Source organism: Meleagris gallopavo, chromosome 2 (assembly GCF_000146605.3).
Source record: "Meleagris gallopavo isolate NT-WF06-2002-E0010 breed Aviagen turkey brand Nicholas breeding stock chromosome 2, Turkey_5.1, whole genome shotgun sequence".
Lineage (NCBI taxonomy): Eukaryota > Metazoa > Chordata > Aves > Galliformes > Phasianidae > Meleagris > Meleagris gallopavo.
Window position 1 is genome coordinate 23,982,896 of NC_015012.2, and position 26,049 is coordinate 24,008,944.

At 41.2% G+C, this 26,049-nt stretch overlaps 1 long non-coding RNA gene across 4 annotated transcripts in view; it reads right to left on the bottom strand.

Annotated features, from left to right (window-relative positions):
• The window catches only part of LOC104909589, a 175,605-nt gene extending 149,562 nt beyond the window's left edge, over nucleotides 1–26,043 (bottom strand). For 2 of the 4 annotated variants that reach the window (XR_002111792.2, XR_004158823.1), the window contains exons 1-2: nucleotides 23,914–26,043; nucleotides 8,019–8,092 (exon numbers count right to left, since the gene is read on the bottom strand). This is a non-coding gene — a long non-coding RNA (uncharacterized LOC104909589). Of the gene's footprint in view, nucleotides 1–8,018; nucleotides 8,093–21,817; nucleotides 22,551–23,913 lie in introns of those variants that run through there. The other 2 variants (XR_004158821.1, XR_004158822.1) reach the window with 2 other exon arrangements.
• Between the last annotated feature and the right edge of the window lie 6 nt (nucleotides 26,044–26,049).

Consider the following 26,049-nt stretch of genomic DNA (forward strand, 5'->3'; position numbering starts at 1 on the left):
TGTACTAGATGTTATGCAATGATGGGAATGGAGGTTTAAAGCTTGTTCTTCAAGAGTACATTCTTAAGTGAGGACAAATAGTGTGTTACTTCATGAAGAGTCTAATCTGTATTTCCTCTGTCTCAGTGCTGACTGCAAAAAGGGATACCAATGGTAGGAGTATTCTTACCCACCTTATTTTAGAGACCCAGGTTATTTTAGTTTACGTTCTGCTTTCCATTATACCCAATCAATTTTGGGAAGTGGAAAACCTCACAAACCATTACCAAATTCAGTAGAGGTTAAATGTGCACAGGCATAAGTTGTCAGTGCAGAGGCACACCTCATTCAGTCAAGATACCTTGAGCATAGCAATCTTACTGATAAATACACAGTCCATTGGGAGGGAAAACAGCTCCAGCAATTCCATCTAAATTCACTAGCAAACATGACTTGGGCTCCTAATGATGAACGACTGACAGAAAGCTTCAGATATGGTTTGCTTTTCCAGTGATAACATCCACTACCACTTAAAAACTTACACAATCTCTTACCATTGTATTGAATCCTTGAATTGTGTAAAATTGACACTAGATTCTTCTAGATCTCTTAATGCAAAATTCATTGTTGTTCATTTTCACAATACTTTATTATAATAAAAAACAGTTCTAAATCAGGAAAGGCTGTGCAGAATTACTGCAAGCTGTTCTCATTACACCACCTGTGATCTTCTGTGAACCCGGAGATAGGGTGATTAAGAAATTTAGGACCCTACATGCTCAGTCCTCAGTCTCTGCACTATCATACATGAGAAATTAGTACTAAATAAAATAAAACAGCCAAGCAAACAAACATTTACTGCTTAGCAAGCAGAACTATAAGCATGGTTCAGTTGTTCACAGTTTCAATTTGAAGTCACTTTTTCTAACTGTGAAACAATACCTACTTTGAAACACTGTTCTGCAAGCAGTTGGCACATGTTAAATTTACAATGAAAGGGAGTCTAAACAGTGCTGCTCTGTTAAATTTAGCAAAAAATAGGGATTAAACAGTTGTCACCTTAAAAAAAAAGCATCAAGTCAATAAACTTACATTTTCAAAGGAAATTAATTGCAACTGCCTTTTGTTAAATCTAGTTGCATAAGTGTTGCCTGACAAAACTTCTGTTTTTCAATGGCCTTCTACAAAGCTAAGGACACTAGTATCCAATATGAAAGCGTTACTTATTTTCCTTTTAAGTCCCAGTTTCTGCATTTTTACTGCTGAAAATTTCAGCTATGGTTGGAGATATAGGCAACATGAATATACTCACTTATCAACACTTTCAGATAAAAACAGAAAATTCTGAAGGTCTGAAAATGAAGAGCTCAAAAGTCAGACCAACAAATACACTCACACTTCAAACTACAAGGTTTTATAATATAGTTTTACAATTTCTGAATGGATGAAGTTGGTAATAGCCAACTTCTACGATCAGAAGTCAGCCTTAATCCACAGCCTGGTGGATCATGGTACTCATGCAGAACCCAAGTACTTGCAAATTACCAGCTAGCACTCAGCAGAAATCATCTCTGCATTTTACAGCTCCTCTTAAGTCCTCATTTATAACATAACTGCAATAAGCTTACAGTTCTGATTTTACCACTTACTACAATAACCCCTTCTGAGCAAAATATTAATGCAAGATGAACAAAATACCTTACCCACCATTCTTGAACATGTACAGATACACTGTTATGTATAAGAGTACACCTTAGCAATCTCACCAGTGGCCAAGATGCTGTATGGTACAATCTAGTCAGAGCATTATCTAGTTTGTGAGAGGTAGCAGGGGTATGATTTAAGAGCAGCAACTTCTGGCTTGCGCTCATGTAACAGTGCAGAACTGCCCGAAGACTGATAGCAATACATGTGAGTAGATACCAGCCAGTATGAGTCTCACAAGGAGTAACAGAGGGCTACTAGTGACAGCACTAGTACAACACTTCCACTGCAGAAAACTACCAGGTTTGTGGTCTCAGCATGCTGTTGCACTGCACCAGATAAATATTTCCAGCTACTCAATGCAAGTGAACTATTATTACCATTAAAAACTAAGTGATTTGCTACCTACCTATGCAGAGTCTTAAGTGAAATCATTCTGTCTTGAGGTGGCCTCAAGGGTAAATATACTTCTGGTAGAAAAGCTACTATTAAGATAAAAAAGGAGATGAGTGTGTAGATACACATCACACAAACGTTTCACACGTTACAGATAACACTGGCCTATAACTAAAGTCACTCGAGGCTTGGCATTGTAAAATTCTACCAGAATTTTGCTAAAAACTTATTGATCAGGAAGAAGTTTTCCATATTAGCTATCTGCTTCTTGTTAATATTTCTGTTTCTAAGAAAAAACTTCACCTATAATGAAGTAGTATTTTCTGAAAAAGAGATTAACAATATATTTACGATCTTTCATCTTTTCCTCATCCTATTGTAATGTCTATAGTTTATTTAGTCAATTAGTCCTAGATACCAACTAGCTCTGAAGTAAGAAAATTAAGTCTCTTCTCTGATAGTTCAATCACCTAAACAAAACAGAACAATTCTTCACGGGAGCCAAACAGAACTATCCTGCATGGTCATTAAAAGCAGACACTGATCTGAGTGAACAATTCTCAGCTATGACGTAGTTTGCAAATTGCTCAAAACTGCTGAATATTCACATTAGCAACTAACATCAAAAGCTACAATACCCTAGACTTATAAAACACTGACACTACAACTTTGGTCCATACTTTGGAATCTATCCAAGCAGTACAATTCATCCTTCTCTTTGCTTTCCTCATTTTTATCTCTTCCATGGCCCATTCCCATGAGCAAACCTAATAGAGGAATGGATATGAGAATGAGATAACCCAAGTAGTGCTGTTGCTTTAAGTTCTGGTACTAGTTACGTATAGGCAGTCAGGTTTATCAGTTGGATAACAGATCTAAGAGAGCAGAAAGGAACGAGTTGCAAAACCTATTTCATACCTCAGCTATTCTAGCATAGCACTGGAAAGGCACTGGATGGTAATCACATGCCTCTTAAAAAAAAAAAGCACCTTTTCTGTCACTCCTGCTGCAGATATTATCACCTGAGGTGAGGGAAAGAGCAGGTCAGTTAGTTTCACAGTTTAAGCTACAGCAATCCATGTGTTTGCTCTACTCTCTGCTAGATATCATCAACCCTGTTGCAAAAGCAAAGCAGACGATCTTGCTTCTACCTCTCCAATGCAGAATATCATCAGTCCTGGGAGGACTCACTGCCTCCAACTACCTACGGCATCCTGCTACTCCATAGCAGACACAGCAGGAATGGGAGCACATTCACCTTCCACCATCACAGGTCACAGATTAGTGTCTTTAAACATCTAGGAGCAGCTAAAGTTTGACCACGCGCTTTCTTGCCACTTCTACCAGAGAGCAGCAGGGCACAACAGAATAGTAGTTCAGACAGCCAACAGCAATCCTGTCAGTGCCCCTTCTTATCTAGGCAGCAATTCTGTACCTGCCTGGGGCAGTGGAAAATCTGGCCCTACAGATATGCACTGTAACAAGGTGATATATTGTAGTGGTGACATGAATTATTTTAGCAGCTCTGAGCAAAAGCATAAGCTCCTGCAATAGTCTGTAATGATGAGGAGACTGTTCTGCTACAAAAGCAAAAGCAGCCAAAAGAAGTTCCATTGAAATGTAACCGTGCTGCTCCCCAAGAAAGGAAGTTTACTATTGAAAGTGTGCATATATTACTTCACATTTGCAATCTAAACTACTCTAACTCTGCACAAATATGGCTAACACAGCAGTGGAACTTGCATGCGTTAGACTCCTGATGGCAGCATCTGAGGACATCATCCACCCCACTTGCAAAACTCTTCTCCCATCCTGTAAAAATGCCATCTACTCACATCTAACTCAATTGCTCACCTTTGATAAGAGCCATGTGTTCCTGTTCGAGTACACAGCTCAGTCTTTCAGCTTAATTAACAGACAAAAGAGGAGAGCACTAAACATGACTTCTCACTATTTATTTTGATTTTTTGCACTCGTTCCTCTAGCCACTGTCTGCATTTGGCCTACTTTGACAATTTCTGACACACAGAAGTAAGTTGCTCGTAGATCTGTACAGCAATATGTTTATCACAAATTCCATAAACACACCCTTTCATTGAGCCTACTAAATTCTTCTCCTTGACAGCAAACTGCAACCACCCACAAACCACACTATTCCGTTCACACATCAGCACCCAAAAGCACAACTGTGACAGGAACAGCAGGAATACAGCCAAGAAGCATTTGTGTTCAAGTCATGCTTACAGCAAGATTTCAAGTGTTCCGGGACTGGCTGCACTGGGGGAAGGTGAAGTTACTTTACAGAATTGCATACAGGCATTTACTTTGAACACATAGAGCAGGAGAGCTGTACAGAAGTATGCCTGCTTTATTGATTCCACTAGTGATGTGACTCTTCTGAGAGGAAGGACATGCAAGTCTCCTTTCTACTTTTCAGAACGAGACAAAATAGAAGAAAGCACTGGGGAGAAAAAATAAAAATCAGGATGGAGATAAAATCTATTCTACCTGATACACCCAATGTCTTTGATACAAATGCTTTGTGGTGGACAAGACAGAATAATTCATTAGATTAAGAAAACAGCTGGAGAAATTTTAGGCAGCTAAGAGAAAAATGCCTCGTCTCCAGAGTGAGCAAATAAAGTCTGGCCTTTCACTGTTTCTATAGAATGGCTTAGGGACCTCAAAGCCCATGCAGCTCCATGCCCAGCCACGGCCAGGGCTGTCCCAAACAAGCTCAGACTGCCCAGGACCCCATCCAATCTAACCTTGAATATCTCTATGGATAGGGCATACATAGCTTCTCAAGGCAACCAATGCTAGTGCCTCACTGTCCTCTGAGTAAAAAATTTCCTCTTAACATCTAACCTAGATCTCCCCCTTTCCAGTTTAAAGCAATTTCTACTTGTTCCATCACAGACTATATTTCCCTTCCAGTCTCCAGCCCCCACTGCTTTACAGGAGACCTATTCTCCGCTATCATCTACTGCCAATATGACCACTGCTATTCCAAAACAACGCTTCCAGTTTCCAAAGAGTTCCTGGACAGCCATTAAGACCTCACTAAAACCAAGAACCTTAAGCGAGGGAGTGCCAGTCCTCTGCCTCCTGCAGCATGCGGGTCTAGTATGGGGTGCCAGCATCCTGCTGTAGTGCAAACAGACTTCTTGCTACATTCCAGTCATCAGATGTGGTCCATTCAAGCAGATAGGAAGGGATAGGAAGTGAAAAGGATACAGAGTGAAAAGGGTGAAGGGAAAAGGGTTCATCACCCAGCTGTGCTGAGCAACAACAATAAAAGGAAGAAAATGTTTTAATTGCCCTGGGACTTCGTAAACAAACAGTTGACTTTGAGTCTGGGAGTTAATGCCAACACAACAGCCGGCCTTCAGAAGGGCTTCACTAATACAGCAACTTGTAATTAACACAAGGTCATCCCTAAAAATTACCAGGCCAATTTGCTGTTAAATAACTTTTCCCAGGGAATATGACCCTGCTGGAGAAGGAGCTATTGCATTATGCCCTTGAAGATAGATACTCTGGGCAAGAGCCACGTTTTGAGAGACAGGGTGACCAGACAGGGCTCCCAGACTCTGACACTGCTTCACACCAAGCCCTACGCCACCCCACAGATCAAAGCAGCCTTCTGCTCTCTTGCAGGCTGATGCACTACAGTACACACAGGGGAACGCAGGGCACCAGCCTTTGGGTTAGTTTCATCTGCAGTCCCTTCATCTTCACTTGCCAGGCATTACAGCTGCATAAGGAATTGGAAACTGTAACAGTTGTATCCTCTGCAGAGCTCTCTGTGAGGGGCTAGCACTTCAGGTCTGGGTCTTACCAAGCAACCCGCTCCCCGAGTTGTTTTGGCCTGGAAACCTGCTGAAGTCCACAAAAATGGAAACCCCAAGCCACCAGTGGAAAGGCATGTTTTGTTTTTCAGACCACAGAGTTTATCCACGTCCTCCAGCTACACAAACTTCTGTACCCGATCTTAAGCAAAGGGTTGGGTGGCTTCAAGTGAGTACTGCCACTTCCACGCTTGCCCTTCTGCTCTTCTTTTGCTTGGGAGAACAAGCCTAACTCCTCACTGTTTGCATCGACCTTCCTGACTTCATCCCCAGCTTCAATGCACAGACCTTGGCACTAGGAAATTTTATTTTTATTACTGTGAACAGTCAGACATAGGAACAGGCTTCCCAGTGCCACAGTTGATGCTCCATCCCTGTGATGGTTCAAGATATATTTGGACAACACCCTTAACTAATGGCCTTTGACTTTTGATTAGTCCTGATGGGCTCAGGTGGTTGGACTCAATATTCAAAGATCTCTTCCAACTAAGCTATTCTAAAACACCTGATTTTTTACTTCTCAGAAATCAAAGAAATCATCCTGTGAAGTACACCAGCAAAAACTTTGCTGTCCAGTGGCAGCCAGTGTTGATAAATGCCTTTTGTTCTTCAGTGCCATTCTCTGCTAGATTGAGATCTCTCCCTAGTGATAAACAGCAAATGCTGAGTCTGTTCCTGCTACCAAGAGGCAGATGAGCACCAAGGTGCTCAATCATCATCTGCCTGTGCTGCAATCAGTATGAAGGAAGAATAAAAGCTTCCACAAGTTGCTAAATGACTTCTGCTCCTACTGAGTGATGTTGCAGTACTGGTACCAGCTGCCCAGACCTGTTCAACAGCAGGATGACAGCAGAGGAACAAGCAGGTGCTGTGGAGACAACTGGAGGGGATGGGGGTAACTACTGCCTCCAGGCTTCTGCCAGGACTTTTACAATAGGAAGGAGCAAGTTAGCACAGCTGTAAAACCATGAAGCTAAGCAAGAAAGCAAGGGGAAGTAACTGCTGAGAAGAAATCCAGAGTCCATCCATTACAGCTATATGCTGGCTATAACTGGCCCAGTAATCTCTTCTGCCTTGCCTCAGCATCTCCCAGTACAACAGCATATCAAGGTATAAGCTTGTTACCTCTGTATACTCTTAAACACACAAAAAAAACCCCACCAGAATTTAATATCACTTGAATGTGACTGAAGTTGGTATTCCCTCTACTCTATTTAAAGGTATTAAAAAAAAAATAGAATTAGCAGTTCAGAAGATTAAGGTTTTTCAATAGTAAAGTAACATTTACATTGGGGCAGGTGTGAAGGACCAAACTACTCCAAACCCCTGCACTGTGTGTTTTCTCAAGTCAGGGGACTTGCCGAGGCCCTAAGATAGCACTAAATGCTATTTTCCAGTTCTGCAACACACTTGACTTTAGGGGAAAATAAACTCTTCTACGCTTTTCAACATGCAAAACTCTTCACATTGATCTTGCTAAATAGTTCTTCACAGGACAAGCAAATAAGGGATTCTTTTCATCCTCTCTGAAAATTTCATATTCTTGAATCTCTTGCAAGTCTGAGAAGGTGGAGCTCATTCGTAAACAAGGTCCTGGGAAACACACATTGCCACAGCTTGGCAAGACTTCAGCCCTGAATAGATTCTTTCATTTTCAGCATGTTCGGTAGCTTGGGTTAAAGAGCAAATGGTAGTTTTGATAGAACATTTCAACCAGGGCGCTACAGTTACCTAAAAGAGACTTATACATCAACAAGAATTTTAATAACTGATTTCTCAAAGCATTCCTCTTTATACCTTCAAAAGCAAGGAAAGATGCTTCCAAAAATTCTTGGTGCAGCAGGATAATTTAATGTAAGTGCTAAGTATAAAACAAGCAAAAAAAGGGCTTAAAAAAAAAAAAGCTTGTAGCAAGTTAGCAGAATTCACATGAGGCTGCAAGAGGAAGGGTACATTCATTGTCTGATTTATCTCTTAAACAGACCCTAAAGCACTGCTGGTATGCCAAAAGTGATGCACCTACTCCCAATTTGCACCAAACCTAAGTGAGTTTGGGGATTTATGAGCTTTACAATGAGGTTTTTGTACCTTTGTTGAGATTATCAGGCTGCTCTTGGGGGGAGGAGGGTCTGACCACAATAGTTCAGTTGAAGCACCCGTGTCTGTATTTGGAAAGAAAATACCTTATAAGCAACAACCATATAAAGTGATAAAACAGTTCAAACTGTTAATAAAGCTGTCTGATCTCCTCATGTGAGCATGCTGACAGTAAAACCGCAGAAGGAAGCGATGGATTCAGGAGGATTAGGGGCATAACACACAGCGACAACCACTTGTCTTTTAGTGGGTGTTTGGCACCATGGAGAGACAACAACACAGAGCGATTCCTTCCCCTCAGGGAACATCTTAGGGCACCCTGTAGAGAACAGTCTCATTAATTTAACAATGGAAAAAAACTAACCCTGACCTGAAAGAACCTAGAAACGAAGCTCACGCACTGACAGGTACAAGTCAGCCCCCTGCCCTCACTCCGAAAAGTTACTAAAACAGCATGGTGTTAAAATATCAGCATCAAGCTAGCGGTAGGTTGAGGGAGTCTGTTCCTTGCAGGATCAAGGCACAGACTCTTCTTCAGGTAGTATTTTTATCCTAGCCTGAACTGTATTTCTGCAATATTTCTGAAAGTATTATTGCATGGTATATACCAGGCCAGCTGTTTAAACTGTCAAATATCTAACTGAAGCTTAAACAGGAAGTGAAGGAAAAATATTGAGATCAATTTTTGAGCTTTTTCCACCTTTTTCAGGTAATTTTTCCCAGCATGTCAAAGCTAGAGAAAACGTTAATAAATTTAGCACCAATATCCTGTCGTAACTGTTTATCCTGGCCAGATAAAACCACATTTGGTGGAAAAACATTGATTTCCTTTCAGCATCATAGCCTGGAACAGCAAAAGCTTTGTTTATAGTATTCCAAATGGCGTTTTCTCTCCAACCTATCCAGTTGGCTCATACATAACTCTTGCTGGAGGAGGACAGAATGACCATTTACACTGTGCAGATCATCTAATTCCTGCAACTAAGCTATAGTCCAAAATGCTGGGCTTATTCTGGATAGATATTAACAAGGCTTCAGAATCCTCCTTCCACCTTGGAAGAACTTGATAAGGTATTAACTTCTTTAAGAAATATGTTTACCAGAAGATGCTTTCACAAAATAGCTTGATAAACTTTTCCTGTTCAAGAAATATTTTATGTACAAGAGAGTCACTGGAGCTGGGGCAAGAGCAGCTGCCAGGCATCTGGCAGGTTTGTTGGTATTGGCACACATGCTGGGTATCTGGCAGTTTGCTTTTGCATCTGTTAGTTTCAGCAAGAGCCATAGCTACATCAAAAGTCACAAAAAGCATGTCCTGGTTGTCTTTCATGGTGTCTGCATTGATCTAACACATTCTAGACTCACTGCCCAGTTTTGGGGAGGGGGTTGTTTTTCTCTCTCTCAAAAAAAAGTGGGAAATAAGAGGGCAAGTACCCTAATTTGCCTGGAGACCCTCTACATACTCATCAGGCCTTTATATCTAGATACATACATACGTAAGGATTTGTTAAACTTCTGGCACTATGTCTAAGAGGAAATGCTGCACACAACCTCCTCACACTGGCACTCTATGAGCAATCAATAATCTAGATTAAAAAAAATGGAAGCCTACTTTAACTTCATGCATTTTTAACTGACTTTGGGCAGCATTACCCTCTAATCGATGCTTAATAAACCTGTAGTCTTTACGCACTCAAGAACATTACTGACTATCCTAGAGCTACTAGCACTCTTCCCTGAATATCGAAGGAGACAGTTAACACTTCACTAAAAAAAACACAAAAAAAACAACGACAAAAAAAAAAACAGGAAACCACATTTTAGCAAATCTGAAGTCTAGTTTTGCGAGCATCTCAAGGGCAGCATAAGGCCATATTGATCCTGAATACACAGCCCAGCCCTGTCTGGCTGCTCACCCCACATCGAGAGCAGCACAACCAACCAGTGGGCCACACAGCAAACTAGAGCTGAGAAGCTAATCTCAGCAAAAGCTCAATATTTGAGCTGTGTTTGATGAACTGGTTTCACTTGGATCTGTTACCCAAGTTGGCTTCCAGGTACACTGATGTCAACACAGGCTGGGGACGTGTGAGGCAGACAGATGCTGGGACTGCTTTCATGCAGTAGGTGCAGTTCAGGTACTGAACACCCATCAGGTGTGTCATGAGTCAATGCTGCCAGGGGACATGCAGCCCTGCAGAGCTGTTGGGGACCCTGACCCTGCCAAGGATCCAAAATGCTGTTGGCTTTGAACTGCGTGGTGGCCCTACTCAAATGCCATTCAAGAGGAAAGCAGAGCATGGCTCAAGTCAGGCCAGTCATGCCTCTCAGCACATTTTCAATAGTGCAAATCCTAAATTTGCACTTCTCACAAAACCTGTGTGGTCAGAAGTTGCCCGTGCACCTGTATGTGCATTCCTAATACCTGGTACATCTTCCCTCCCCAGTTAGAAGCACAAGCCTTGTTAACACCACCACCTCAGCACTTCTCTATAGAAATGGAGCATTTGGGATTTTGACATCATTACCAATATATCCCTGCCATCCATCATAAGATTTTTTCTTTACCCACTAATGACAATGCAAATCTCTAGTATCTAATTTTGTTTCCATAGTTCTGAATTACTTGCCATCACAGCACAGGTATGACCATGAATCTTAAGATAAATCAGCATTTTCCTTCACTGATGGATCAGTGGGGTGAGGAGAGGCAGCAGTTTTAGCATTCGCAGAGAACTTGGAAAACATTTTGTAGGGGAAAACAGAATACCATCCCAGATAATACTACAAGATGAATACAGGCAGAAAAAAAAGTATGTATTTCTAAAACTCATTGCAAAGCAAGGTGAGACATATAGATGCACAGCAGCTATTCTGAATGTTTCTCATCTGCCTTATTATCTTTTTAACATACTTCATACCGCTCCCTATTCCGTCATCTCAGAGCCATGTTACTCCCAGCATCCTTGGAAAGACAGCAGGAAACTTACTCATCTAGTTCTCTCCCAGGAAACTAAGGTTCTACAGACTATGGGTACATCACCAACTTTATCTCCTTGCTATCAAGAGTTTGGATCATGGTGAGCCCCATTCCAGTAGCCTCAATTTGCCAAATAGCTGAGCTAGAAGGAATGTTTTTCCTTTCTGATGATTCCACCACATACCTTCACCATCCTTCCACCCCTGCCAGACTGAGAACTGGGAAAGTTCATAATTTTAAGTCAGACAACATTTAGGGATAGCTGTGTACACTAGCTTGAGCCTCACAGCTGCAAGGGAAACAAATCTCAAGCAAGCAAAACAAGGCTTTAACACTAAGGCATGCTAAGACTCAGTGGCTCAGGTTTCAAAAACAGCTCCTGCAGAACACAGGTACCCACTGCAGGTGTCCCACCATTTAATGCCTAAAGAGAGGTGCTACTGATATCACCTTAAGTAGCCAGCAGAATCACTTTATGCCCAAACCTGGGGGGGGAAAAAAAAAAAAATAATCTCTGCATTGCTGAAGATGCAGTTCCAGAGTCATAGGTATTGCCTCAGAGTTCACTAATAACAGTTCATACAACGAGCTCTCAAACAGTTCTTGGCATCACGGGCCATCAGATACAAGGGGTGGCAAACAATCAGACTAGCTGGGACAGAGTTCATTTACATTTTGTCACTTCTCATCTGTCTTGTCAGAGGCCCACAGTTAATCAAGCCAACACCCCTTTTTTCTGTGTCACAAACAGGAGAAAGTGAGCACTGTACATCCTTCCCTCTATTCTCTTGCAAATGGAGTTGCAGCAGAATTCAAAAAGTAGTGCACAGAGGCTGAGTGAATTATGCATTTGGCTCCTCTCAAAAGCCATGGAGAAGCTCCAATGCCAGATTTTCTTAAAAGCAAAGCATCCCGTCAGCAAAATGACACTGACTGCCTGTATCGGGGCAGTGGTCTTTTTTCTCCTTTCAGAAATAGCATCCATTCATCTGTTGTTGTTTTTTTTTAATTAGAAAAACTGATAAATACAAAAGCAATGGATGAAAAATAAAAATAACAAAGACACATTTATCTGCTAAAGGGAAGTGGCAAAGAGCAGCTGTCCTTTAATGATCAACAGGCACATGAAATTAATCCACATCTTTATTACAAGTTTAAACCCACAAAATAAATTAAAATCAAGTCAGACCAGGAGGCCAGGTGGGGAAGGAATAAGTAAAGCTCAGTTTGCTCCCAGCCAGTCAGCTCTGCAAAAATAAGTACCTTTGTCTGCTGCCATTGCAATTATTCTCTCAGCACCATTTCTGAAGATAGGAGAATCACTGCCCCATCCTGAACAACGGGCGCCTTGCACCAGAGCAGTAAATCAATAGCTCCAATTATTCTTCTGGGCTATGGAGACATGTGGTCTAGAAGTTTAATTTTTAACATTTCCATGAAATACATGTGTTTAAATATAGCATAGGGAACAATAGGACATTGATCTATTCCTTCCCCCCCACGCAAGTCTTTTCCATTGCTGGGATCCAGCCTTCTACTGGCAAATTTCCCACTGAGTCCAGGGAGCCTTGCACAAGGGAACACTGCAGTGTTCAGTTACTCATCTCTGCTAGATCCTGCATGCCACAAAGATGAGCAAGGGGACAATGTTCAAAGCAAAGGGACGCTGCTAGGGTGGAGCGAAGAAAGGGATGAACCCGCTCCCTACACCTGGTCCCATCCCACAGACCAAGATTCTCCAGAAATGCTGCAGGGTGGGTGGGGGGGGCTCTGGGGCCAGAGCTGCTCCCACACCACATGGTCCAGTTCCTCTACCTCACTCTGCAGCCATTCAGGTACCATTCAGGTGCACAGGATCCCTTCCCTCCCTGCCCCCCCAAAACAGACTGAAGGGACATTCATTTCCAGCATCACAAAAGCAAATGAGGCCATCTGAACACCATTCAGTCAAGGCTCCCACATATTATTTACAAGTTACTCAGTTTTCAGACACTGGCAGAAGCCGTTACCTAAGTTTTAAACCACAGGTTCCACTTCTGAATGAAAGTTAAGCTGAGCATTTTAAAGAGCACTGTATATCTCATTTCAAAAACAGCTGCAGCAGGGAAAGGAATAAGATTAACTTTATTTATTTCATGAAACATTCTAAGCATTCACACACCCAGATGTTTTCATTCTTCAAAGAAATAGTACAGTCCCTTCCTCCTGTAGAAAGCCCTTATTAAAATATAGAACGTACCATGCACAAAGGTCACTTCTATAGGTCAGTAATTTTAATACTCTTCTTTTAAAAAGAAACAGTAGAAAACTCCAGAAGACTGTCTTATTTTTTAAACTGACTTCATTAAAACTGAAGTATTAGGCTTAGGAATTCATATTTCTTTAAAAAAAAAGCCTTGAATTTTCTCTTGTACTATGAATGGTATTTGTAACTCCCATTTCACCTTTTCCACGTAAGCAGAGTTCAAGGCAGCAGGACAAGTTTGTGTATGTAGCCCAAGCAAGAGGTAGCAATTAGCATCACACAGATCATGCACAATTCTGTTTCTCGCGATTCCCCTTGAACTGGAAAATACCCATTTCCCCCAAACACACCTTTTAGCAGCTTTATTCTTCCCTCCTCCTCCCCCCCCAAAAAAAAAAATAAAGGCATCTTATGCTCAGCATGGTAAAGCACAGAAGTGCAAAACAAGTCAGAAGCTAATCCTTGGACTGGTGGGGTTGCACTCTAAACAGGAGGGAGAACATACATTCTTACTCCACTTTTACAAAAGTAGAGCTGAAGAACAGGGTGATTAAGAGTTTGTATATGCTAAGGTAGTTCACATTTTTGCTTTCTTTCACACTTTGTGTAGCCTGTTTATTTAGATTGCAACTCACCAAAACGGGATTATCTCTCATTTTTGTTTATACACCGCCTAACACAAAGAAGCCATGAATAACTACACAAGAATCACTTTTCAGACAGTAATAGCTACAGGTGATTAATAACGATGCAACTCCAAGCACGCAGCTGGCAATACTGTTTTCTTTTCTAGGTTACAGAGATTAATACTTAGAGTCATGATCCAGTGATACTTACATAAACAACCTGCACAGAGAAGGAATAGAAATAGTAAGCCTCTGCTCCTGGGAGCACTGGGAGGACCGAATTACCTAGTGCATCTATTTTTGAGAAGAGAATGCAATAGCTGGGATGAGACGTCCACCAGCCCTCATCTCTAGACGACTTTGTCAGAGGAAAACTTGTAAAAGGGAACAGGAGGAAACTAGTATTAATCAGCACAAATCTGCTGATAAGACAACTCTTCATACCCTCCCCCACACCTCCACCTTACAACACGTACTTAAATTATCACCATCTGAGGCTCCTACCCCTGTGTGTTTTAAAACCAGGGTGCTACTGCTTTCTGTATTACCTAAACAAAAACAGAGGCATTTAGTGTCATTGGAGTTGCCCTGATGCTCTGGGGGCATTTTATAGAGGGTTGACATGTATGCCATGAAGGCTGTGGGAGCCCCAACTTTCTGGAGCAGTGCCTGAAAGTTAGCTTCACCAGGTTTAGCAGTCCTGACCCTAAGACAGATACATGGCATGAAACACTCAGACTTAGGAAGCCAAATCTTCCCCAGATGATACCTAGATATTGCTACACAGCATGTGTCAAGAAATGGGGTCCGAGACAGTGAGTTCACAGAACAGCAAAGCCACCAGAACAGATCTGCTTAAATGAGTATGAAGCCATCCACTGAGCTATTACGTAACTGGGTGGAAAAATACCACGGCATAATTTCTGTTACATCTCAAATCCCCAGTCTTTGCACAAAGCTTTGAAATGAGTGACTTTATAAGAACTGAGATTATAGACAAAGGGAATGCATATTTACAAAGTTATTCCTTATTTATGACCCAGAGATGGTTTAGTTTGAAATCAGAACTTCAGGCAGATACTCCACCATGAGCACAGCCCTGAGGAATGCTGAGATCAGCCATCAATAACTCTTTTCACAAGACAAGTTCCCCGAGGGCAGAAGGATAATACCAAGCTGGGTGGTAGTTTTTAAGCAGCTGGACACAAATTGGGACTTGTCGGTTGTTGTTCCCAGGCATTGCATGTCAAATTGGAATAACCTGTTGTGCTCTCCCTTATTTTTTTTTTTTTGACTGGCTGCAGAATCCAGAAGAGGCACCTGTTGACTCCTGGATTAGTTTCCCTGTGATGAACAGCTCTTATCAATCATCACCCAAAGAGATATTTCAAAATAATAGTTCCTCTGGCTTTCTCCACAGACGCTCAGCACAACTGGCTATTTAACTGCAACCTGCTTTTTTGACACCCGAGTTTCACTGAGAAAGTTGCCTTGCCAACTAGTTTTGGAGGCTTGATGCTGTTCCCAGTGCACTCTACAAAAGCCATTCCAGGAATCAAGTTCAAGAAGCAGCTCAGAATGAGCATAGCAGTTCAGGATACATTGACAGTAGAAATGCCCATGGCAAATCTGATCTCCCACAAGCATTTGGTCTGATAGTAGGGGGGGGGGGGTCCTGCAATTCCCATCATGAAGTACACACAGCTGTCATTGTTATAATCAACAAGCAAGTCAAATTTGTCTATTTACATAACCTTGAAAAATGTCCCATTCAATCTGACGGTTCAGCACAGCCAGGGAGTACAAGCACTCACAGCAACCAGCTGTATGCCAGCCCACAGCTTGTAGCAGAAATGCAGCTGCCTTATGGTGAGGGCTGTGCTCTGTGGTACGACAGGGTACAGGATGCTTTAGCCAGCAACTTGCTTCCTTATCATCACCAATTTGGTGGTGCCATTGGTTTAGGCCTTTCTGTAGCCAAAGGCTCCTCAGGAGAGATGAGGACCACAGGACACATCAGGCTCTGATGCTGGTAAGCATGAGCTAACTTCAAGCTACTTCATGCACACAGCAGTGGTCACAATGCTATCATTTTTTATGCACATATCAACAATATAACTGCAAAAACAGTCACCTCTAAGCAGCAACTTACCATAGAATAATTAAGGTAAGAAAAGACCTTTAATACCCTCTAGCCCTACCATCCGCCTACTGCCAATATTACCCACTAACCCATGGCCTTAATTACTACACCTACACTTCCCTTGAACACTTCTAGGAATGGTGACTCCACCACCTCCCTCAGCAACCTTTTCCAGTTCCTGACCACTCTGAGAAGAAATTCTTCCTAAAAATCCAACTTGCTGCTGTTCAGATGATGTTCTCATATCCACTGTCAGAAGCTTCTTGCTGCTGTGTCACATGTTTGAGATGAACACATTAAGAAATCCTACCAAGCACCACAATTTTCCACAGAAATTTGCCAGGCTTTTCATAACAACAGCCTGACAAGCAAGGGGGCTGCTGCAAGAAACAACCATCTTCAGACCTCAAACCCAAAGTCCTGGAGGACACTTTGGCAATGGGGTTTTGTCTTTGAAAGCCTCATTATTATTGCAGTTCTAGTTGCTGATGCAAGATGGTATCAACTGTAAATAGGCTCCATAGGAGGCAAGTGAAATTAGTTCTTGGTATTCCAACTTACTTCAGTAAACAACTGAACTATTGTCAAGAGAGCAAGAAATGGCTGGAAATGTGAAGTAGGCTTAGGCATTTTATCCATCTAGAAGATAATACAAAACAGAGCTCTGAAAGGTCAGAACTCTCCAGTGAAGAGAGTAAAATTGCACTGAAATTAGGTACTGGAATCAGGCACAAAGATTTTAAAAATATATGTATACTCTGACAGCAAATAACCCCAAGAATGTGGACTCCCTCCCATATTTATGCATATTAGTTCTTTTAAGCTGAAAAACTCTCCAGTGACAGATTAGGAAGTTCTGCACCATTAAGAAGCTCTAGCAAAATGACAGCAAAATTGCTGTAAGTGGAGCCAACACAGAGCTCAATAGATATTTTCTCCAGTATCAGCGTAAGCAGCTTTGTCTCGTACACCCATGCACCACTGTCCATGTAAATGTACAATTTGCACTGCCTGTAGGACTGAACATCAGTCACACAGCTCCCTGCAGGCTGTTCCAGTTCCCTTGTTTTGGTTTGATGGGGGTTTTAGTCTTTTCCAGAGAACGGGGAGTGCCCTACACTGCTACACTTCACAGCTGTTGTCAAAACAGCATGCAAAACTGATATTTCTCAAGCATCTCTTTTAAAAGCTCTTCCCCAGGCATCCCAGCAATTCCTGAAATCACTGGAAGAGTTGTGCTGAAGACACGTGGCTACTGAGCAGAGGCCTCCAAGATGGTGGAATCCTACTCAGCTGACTACTACTTCACCTCATTCCTACACCTCCAAAATACAGCCATAGCATCTCATTCCAGAATTACATACTTTAAAAGCAGACCCACATTCTTTTGAAACAGAAGCCTGTTAAACCCTCAGAGAACTCTAAGCAAAGGAAGAGTTGAGTTTTGCCATGGAACAACCCAGAGGAACAGGAACCAGTTGGCTAGGCAGGAAGCACACACTGCCTGCCACTAAGATGTATTTCTTCCTGATGTTATTTCATAGATGCAACCTACACCTATTGGGCATCAGAGCAAGCTGTCACACAAATGTGAGCTCAAGAGATCAGGCTTAAATACTCCCTGTGGGAGTAACAAAGGGAATGGTTGTTCTTCTGTTTCTTAATCCCTCAAGATCTCATCTTGAAAATATATGCTTTAATTAAAAAATAAAAACAATCAAGGAAAATAAAATACTTAGATTCTTGAGAAAATACTCAGTCTCTAGATGTGGCCTGGCATTCAAATACAATTGTTCTGGGTGATCTGCAAAGCACTAAGCTTGCTGTGCAAGAGTATTTTAAGAACAAATCAGTGGGGGTACTGGAGTGTTAGAAAATATGAATCCATACTAAAAAAAGTCCACTTTGTGAAGCTATACACATAATGCCAATATTGAAAAAATAAATACTAGTTTCCCCTACTTATTTTAATTTGCCATGCCAAAGTCATAATTCCTCTTTATGTATTTTGAGGATAAATATTAATCTTAATAGATCATCAACATTATGAAGGCTTAGTTTCTGGGACAGAAGGTCATTGGGAAGGAAAACATCTACAGTCACTAAATGTAGTGGTCAATAAAAATAAAAAAAAAATATCAAGAACAAGTCACTTTTGTTTCAGACAGTCAAAATGGTTATGCATCCTAACGCGCAAGCCAGAGTTTCATCTCCACCATAAGTCCCAAGAAAATTAAAAGATTTTCACAAAGGTTTTGGAGACATAAAATTAATGTCCCAATTCTAACACCACTAACCTATACACTGAATATCTACACTTCGAAAAAGTGTGGATTCCCAGCAGAACTGGCATTAACAAAGGCAGCAAGTTAGAGTGTGAGCAATCAATTCACCACTCACATTAAATTACTGCTTTTAATAAGGGTGCCCGCTTTCAGTGGGCCATGTCTCAGACAGTCTCCTTGTAGCCATGCACCAAGACATGCAGCCACAGTTCTGATCCATGGATGCACCAGATCAGTGTTAAGGCACAGTATGCGTGCATCTATGAGATCTAAAAGCATATGCTAATTGCCAACAGAAGCCATCTAATGTTTTCAGAGAGATACAAATGCCAGCAGTAAAACAGGATTTTTCTTCAGTTCACTGGAATAGACATTGCACAGACCAGTGCAAATCATGCAGACCAAGTCAGTGGCACACCACCCGCTGATGTTCACAACTCAAATGTATACCAGATGTGCACAAGTCAAAAAAGTTAGGCTGCCTCTTACAAGCAAGATCCTATAGCTTCCAATAACTGAAAAGGTAAGCATGATGGTATTACCAGCTTCCAATATCTCTAAATCATGTCAAAGGGACTACTCTCCAAAGAGAGAGATGCCAACTGAATTACACCTTACTAGAGCTGGCACCAATAACAACATGCAAGAACTCCATTTCTCTCAAGTTGATAATTATTGCTAAGCCACATACCAAGCACAACCATAAAGTATTACATATATAAGAGACACTAGAAATAAGTTTCTTCCAGAACTCCAAGTGACATGTGGACAAACAGATATGATGCCATATCATGAGTGGATGAGTGGAATCAGATGCCTGCTACTTCCTAGCAAGTGTTAATGTATAAAAACCCAGGAAATATAATGCACATACACACTTTTTCAGGTGTGGAAGGTTTGTCTTGAAACTGCACAGCCTCTTTCCTCTTCTGCATATGATACAAAAGCTCACCTTGAACAGTACATTAGCATCTGCTGGAAACTGTCAGCAGAATAGAATGCAATGGTCAAGTACTGAACATCTCTTCCCACCTGCCAGCAATACACACAGCACGATGAGAGACTGTTACACAGCACAAATCAAATGCTCTATTTCTATGCATTTTACATAGGATTTGGCAGGAAACAGATGACAGCAGAATTAAAGAAACCGTCTAACACAAGGCAACTGTTGTGCAAAGAGCATCAAACAGCATAACAAATGACCAATCACATTAACCTGATAGTAAGTTCTACCTCTATGAATACCTTGTCATGGATAAATCACGGTATTTCCTCAGATTGAAGCCAAAAGGACAGCAGGATTCTCACAGTGCTACTAAGTACATGTCTATTTATTGAATCTGTACTTATAGCATCTCTTCTATATTTAAAGATTTAAACTTTAAGAATATATAGAACACATATGCATATGTGACTGTATATAGCCACACATACCACACCCCAGCCCAGCCAAAAGACTCCTTCATTTCTACAGTCACAAGATCAATAAATAGCGTTGCACAAATTGGAGTAGGGTGCAGCTCACCCAGTACTGAAATCCAGCATTCCTGTGAATAGCTCTGAGCCATACGTTTTCCAGAATACACAAAGACAAAATATAAGATTAATGCTAAGAATACCACACCACAAATACAGCAGATGGGTGTTGCTGCTGTTATGCATATCTTAGGTCAAGATAAAGTAGAAGGAAAAAAGAAAAAAAAAAACAAAACAGGAAACAATACCTTCCTTGCCCTTTCAACCATCAGAAGATCATAACTGAACCAGAACATGCACAACAGAGATACAAGGCACCTGTCTTAAGACTATACACTACAGTCATTAGCCAACACACAGTTACCAAAGGAGTTCTCCTCTAACACAACACATTTAAGATGTACAGTGAAGACTATGTATTTGAAACATGAAAATCACAGTTCAGAGTATTCATTATCAGTAGTCATTTCAGGAATGGAAATGACCTCTGAAGTTACTGAACATCCACTCAAAGTTACAATTAATATATTCCTGATGGCTAACCCCATAAGCATGCTGGGATCAGAGTTGGCAAGACAGCATGCCAAAGCCACACATACTAGTCCAATGTGAACAAAGGAAATCAGCCAGCATGGGGCACCCTTAGGGTGTGGGATCCAAGGACACCAGCAGGCTGTGCACTTGGAGGAAAACTACATAGCAATAGAGGTGATGGTGACAGGCCACGAGAGGCAGCAGCTGGAGGCTGTACTACCACTGGGAGACCAACCTTTCTTAATATTATTATCCACTTCCCTGCCAGTCCTGCTTGGAAAAGAAGTGGGAACAATAGCATCATTTGTGGCTAAATCCCTATAGCACCTGAAAGACTAGGCTATTTCTTCTCAGGACTACCAAAAGCTACTGCAAACACTACTGGAGATCAGGATGATTCAAAGGAACATAGCATGTTCAGTTAAAATTTGCTCCTTTTTCTCTCATTCACACTCAGAAGTTATCCAAAAAGATCAGAAACATGAGAAAAGTATGAGCTCCAACATAGAGGTTTATATTACCCTCTAACAGGGTAATATCTACTGTGACAGATGGAAACAGCATCATGACAAAGCATGAACAATACAGAAAGCATCACAGCCTTCAGACAAGAAGAGAGAAGCTGTAAAGAAACATCATCTCACTTCAGACAAATATACCAAAGTTCACAGCCTTTACTCAGGCTTTTCCATTTTCTTAAATTTGTTTAAAAAACAGAGACAAAACAACAGCAGTAAAAGACCACAAAACAAGAAAACCCAGAAGAAAACACCAATTACAGTAATTCCCACAACCTCAGATGAAGTTTCTCCAAGACTTCCAGAATCTTTCTATTCCAGAAATACCCACACAGGTTCCTCCAACCCAGGCATGTAAAAAAACAAAAAACAAAAAACACCTAGACATTCCATTTCATTTTAGAAAAGTTAAGTATATTTAGAGAAAGGAAAAGAGTGAAGTAAGAGTGCTGAACTTCCATGAAGGTCTGGATACAACTATGAAGGCTGGGTCCCTCTTGGCCCCCTAGCTCTGCCCTGAAGAACCCTGTCTTAAAGCAGTTTTTCCTCATCTCACAGAAGCAGTTATATTTATCAGTTGCCATGATATTTACCACACAAACTGGGACTTTCTTCCACACTTTTCCAAGCCCTTCCCAAACACCAGCTATGTAGCTGTCATATTGAGCATAGCACCATTGGAAGGAATACTAGAGGCCAAGGAAAACACCTTGTCAACCAAAGCCTGCTGTAACAGCTTCACTCCCTCTCCTCCTCCCACACCAAAAGAACTCAGATGCTCATCTCAGACCAGATGCAGCACTAATGTTATGGAATACTGACAACTAGACAAGAGCATTCCATCATCACAAGCACCAGTGTTCCCCCAGCCCCTCCATCCATCCTAACTACTGTGAAGCATTGTTCATAAGTTGTAATTTCCATTCTCCAGAAAGCATGAAATGCCTTAGAGAAGAGCTATTAAGAAATCACATACTTACGTATTTTGAGGAGAAATTGCTTGAGGGAGTAAATATGACCTCCAAAAGCCTCTCCCTGGTGATAATGGCACTCACTCTTTAGGGTCTGAAGTCAAACAAGACTCAGACTTCCCAACCCCACTGGCACAAAGCTGAAAGCTTCAACACAGCACTGCCTGAGGCTCACTGGCACTTAACACTGAACTAAGCTAAGATTCACACAACAAACCAAGACTGAAAAGCATTTCACCTTCACTTTACCTACAACTCACTTATACTACTCTCTCTCTCTCTGCAAACCCTTCTGAAGAAGGGCTTACACCTGGGCTTGATCAGGCTCAATTAAGGAAGGTGGGGATCAGCTGGAACACTTGAGCACCTGGGCATTGCTCAGTTGGTAGAACAATCAGCCACTTGCCTAAAAAGCTAACTACATTCAGGGGCTTTGGGCTATCAAATGCTGCTGTGAAATATTTTATGTTGGATGCTGCACAAGGGGAAAGGGAACTTGCATACAATCATATTTATGATTTCCTTTACTTCTCTCCATGCAGCCAAGGCAACAAGCCTACTTACATGCTGTGGTTTATACTTACAAAATGCCCTCCTTCATTTGCATAATACCGGTACAATAATGAAATAATTCTTGTTTTTTGAATATTTTTGTAATCTTAACTGGCCGATTCTCATCCTCTTTTTCTTTCTCTACTATTGGTTATGGAGCTACAGAAAATACACTTTTCTGAGACACTCAGCACTTGCTTTTCTATCTGGATAATGCTATCCACTTGGTGAGCTCCATGAAATCAACACTGCCTGATCCAGTACTCTTTCCAACAAGTATTTAGTTGCAAGATACCATTTAGAGAAAAGGACAAAAAAAAAAAAAAAAAAGAAGCAAAAACCAAGAAAAAAAACAAGAATCCAAAAAGGTTTTTCTCTCCTTGTACTTCCTGTATTAGCAGAGCACAAAAAAAAATTTTGTCAATATTTTTGCTTGTTTTCTCAATATGCCTTGCCCTGCTTTTATACCAAATTCTAACCTCTTTGTCAGTAACTTGAGAAGAGGGAGCACCTCACCTGAAACTAATGTTCCCTTATTTTAGGGCAACTGGGTAAGCAGAACAACCTGCACCTGATTCTGTACTCTGACAAAAACTCTTTTGAATTCAAGTGAAGTAAATTGGGAGCATAAACCCATCTTGCTGCCTACTGTGTTCCTTTCCTAGGGGCTGTAATCCCTCTGCTAACAGCTGTGCCTCTGCAACAGCAAGAGCTTCTCAAGGAGACACCAACACCCCGTGGCCCCCCAATACTATTTTTCAAGATGTAAAACACATGTACATATTTCTGTGTTCTGAAATATTTTAGTAGCATACATTTTAAGTATTAAAACTACAAATCCATTTAAACTGACCATTTTTACAGTTCTTTATTAGCAGTGAATCACTTAAAAAAAAAATCACATTTTATTCACTCACACCAATGTAGCAACACATATTCTATATTAATCCACAAGTGACTGCTCCTTAAAGCAGCAGCTTAGTATTGCTTGGTTGTATTCTGGTGTTCCTGTTAACCTCTTAGAAAGCCAGTAGTTATGAGTGCTTTGAAATAATCCCTTTCTAAGTACTTCATTACAGGTCTTACAACAGTGGTTGAACTCAATTAGCCAGGTTGCATTTCTGTAATTTCTTTAAGAATAAAGGTTGATTCTCACCAAGTCTTACCATCTCCCCAGGTACCAAACTTCTGAGATCTATTTCATTCAGTCATACCACTCCCAATCCACACGTACCCAGTATCCACTACTAGATAAGAAAATTGAAAGAAGTTTTTTAATGAACTGCCATCATCTTTCCCATTAAAGCTGGAGATTTCAAGTATGCTATCCCTTCAATTTCTTTAGATTGTTTATCTGTGAAAACTGAAAAATTGAATTTTTTGGGATCATTCACTAGCCTCCACATTTTGTTCAATAGTATTGTAATGATGATGAACATACAGTATTGTAACAACCAGAAAGACCAATACAGTGAAATGGAGATACAGGAAGTAAAATAACAAAGGGACAAGCTCAAATAGAAAAATGGAAACAACAACAACAAAGCACTCACCTGTCTCTGAAGATCTAGGCTCACAAGGAGAAACTCCACAAAGGAGGAATCTCCAAGAAGAGATCCTTTCCCAGTAGCAGGCAGCCCTTAGAAGAGGTCTAAGAGAGGTGAAGCCAGGCTCCACCCCTTCTGGTCACACAGCTGAATTGCCTTTACCTGTGATCCCAGGGCTGAGTCCTTTCCCCAGATGCTCAATCAGTGGTTCTAGGCCATGACTGAGAAGTTACCATACAAGTAGCCAGCAAAGACTGCGATTTGGTGCATGTGTTGATACTTCCCAGAGCTGCAAACTGCTCCTAGGGGAGATGGCTTTTCCGTACTTCCAGGTTGACCCTTCCACAGCACCATTTCCATAGTCTTCTAAGCCACACCTGCCAAGCCGAAGCAAATGCTGCAGCTTTTACTCCAGAAAGCTCAACACAATTTGCTGCACCATTTTTTGGCACCATTTTTTGTCTTTGCCTGTCTGTTGGACATTACTTGGTACATCCTGGAATTTCAACTGCATATGCAGAAAACAAACAAACAGAAAACAGCACAGAATATAACTTAGGATGCAGTTTCACAGGCAGTTCAAATCACTATAAAATTGCCTGATGCTGAGAGCAAAGGTCATAGCCTCACATTGCTCGCATACTCCTTCCCTCTCTCACGCTTTTCTTCTGAAATCACAAGGCTAAGGGATGTGTCCGGATCAGAGCACTAATCTAGCAGTCTTTTTAGAGTTATCTTTTTAGAGCTGGTGTTCATTTGGATTGGCAAATGGCTGCATTCCTCATCTAATCTGACCTTTTAAAAAAGCATTCGCTAACACTGAATTCATCTTCTAAGATCTACAGCATACTCTCCATCCTTATTGCCACAATAGCAAACACTCTGTCAGATTCTCTCTGTTTATGATGTTGTGCTACATCTCCAAGTTGGAATCAACATGAAGAAACAATTTACCCTCATGCAGGTACAGGAGCACGATAGGAACACACTGACCTAAGACTCTGCTGCCCCAGAAAGAATGCTGTGGCTTTCCTTTGACGTGCCTTGAGATTGTGCCTTGGATCTACCTAAAAGGACAGAGAAGCTGCTTGTTTGTAAGGTTTTATAAGTGAAAGTTGAAGTCAGAATAAAAGTTTCCTTTCTGCTATGAGAAACTGTAGATTGTCAACCACCTGGAAATTACTAGCATTATCCATACTTGAGGAAACAGCATAACACCTGACAGGGACAGCAGAAACCAGCATAGGGGACATACTCACTTAAAACAAAATTTGTTTTCAGATTCTGCTGATGCAATAGAGTCCCCAAAGCCTTTCGAAGCTGTCATTTCCCTTTTCTGGTGGCTGATATGGAACAGGCAGTGCCCTACAGACACATCCTAAGTGTCTGGCATACTCACATTTCCTTTTGATGGTTTTCACATACAGTAAAATCTGTTGTTCTGGCGGAAGAAAGGCCTGATAGTAAACATAGAGAGAAATTGCCTGTTGAATCCTTTCAGAGCCAAAATAATACATGACTTCATGCAGGCTCCTTTTCTTATTCCTTCTTTGTGCTCATTTACCCACCAGAAGAGCAAACCACCCCCCACTGTCATCAACTGGATTACAGATTTCACTAAAACATGGACATCCACTTCCAGGTTTGATGGTATCTAGGACTAAATTCAGAGCTCCGTATGCATCAGCCCAGCCCATAAGTGCTCTGAGACCACTGCAGGAGCCAGAGATACTTGCCATCCACAGGCCATCAAGGTAGAAAGAAGTCATTCATGGGAAAGTCAGAAGCTTCACGTATATATGTGGATATATATAAGCAAGTCTCAACAACCACAAAAGCCAGTTGTTAGTGCTTCTCTGCAATGAGAAAATGGTTTCCATACTGCTATTCAGTTCCTTTTGCATACAGTATAGTGAATCTTATCCTCGCACAGTTGAAGGGTAATCGAGATCTCATAAGTTACCAGGCCTCTTACTGTTATTGAATTTCCCTCCATTTCTTATCTTGAGTAGCTATTATGATTCCAGGTATTCACGAGAATGTCACTCAGAAAAGATAAGGTAATAAGCCATTGACATAGGACCCTTGTACTTAGATTTCTGCATACCTAGCTCCCTGTTTATATTATTAACCATGGCAGGA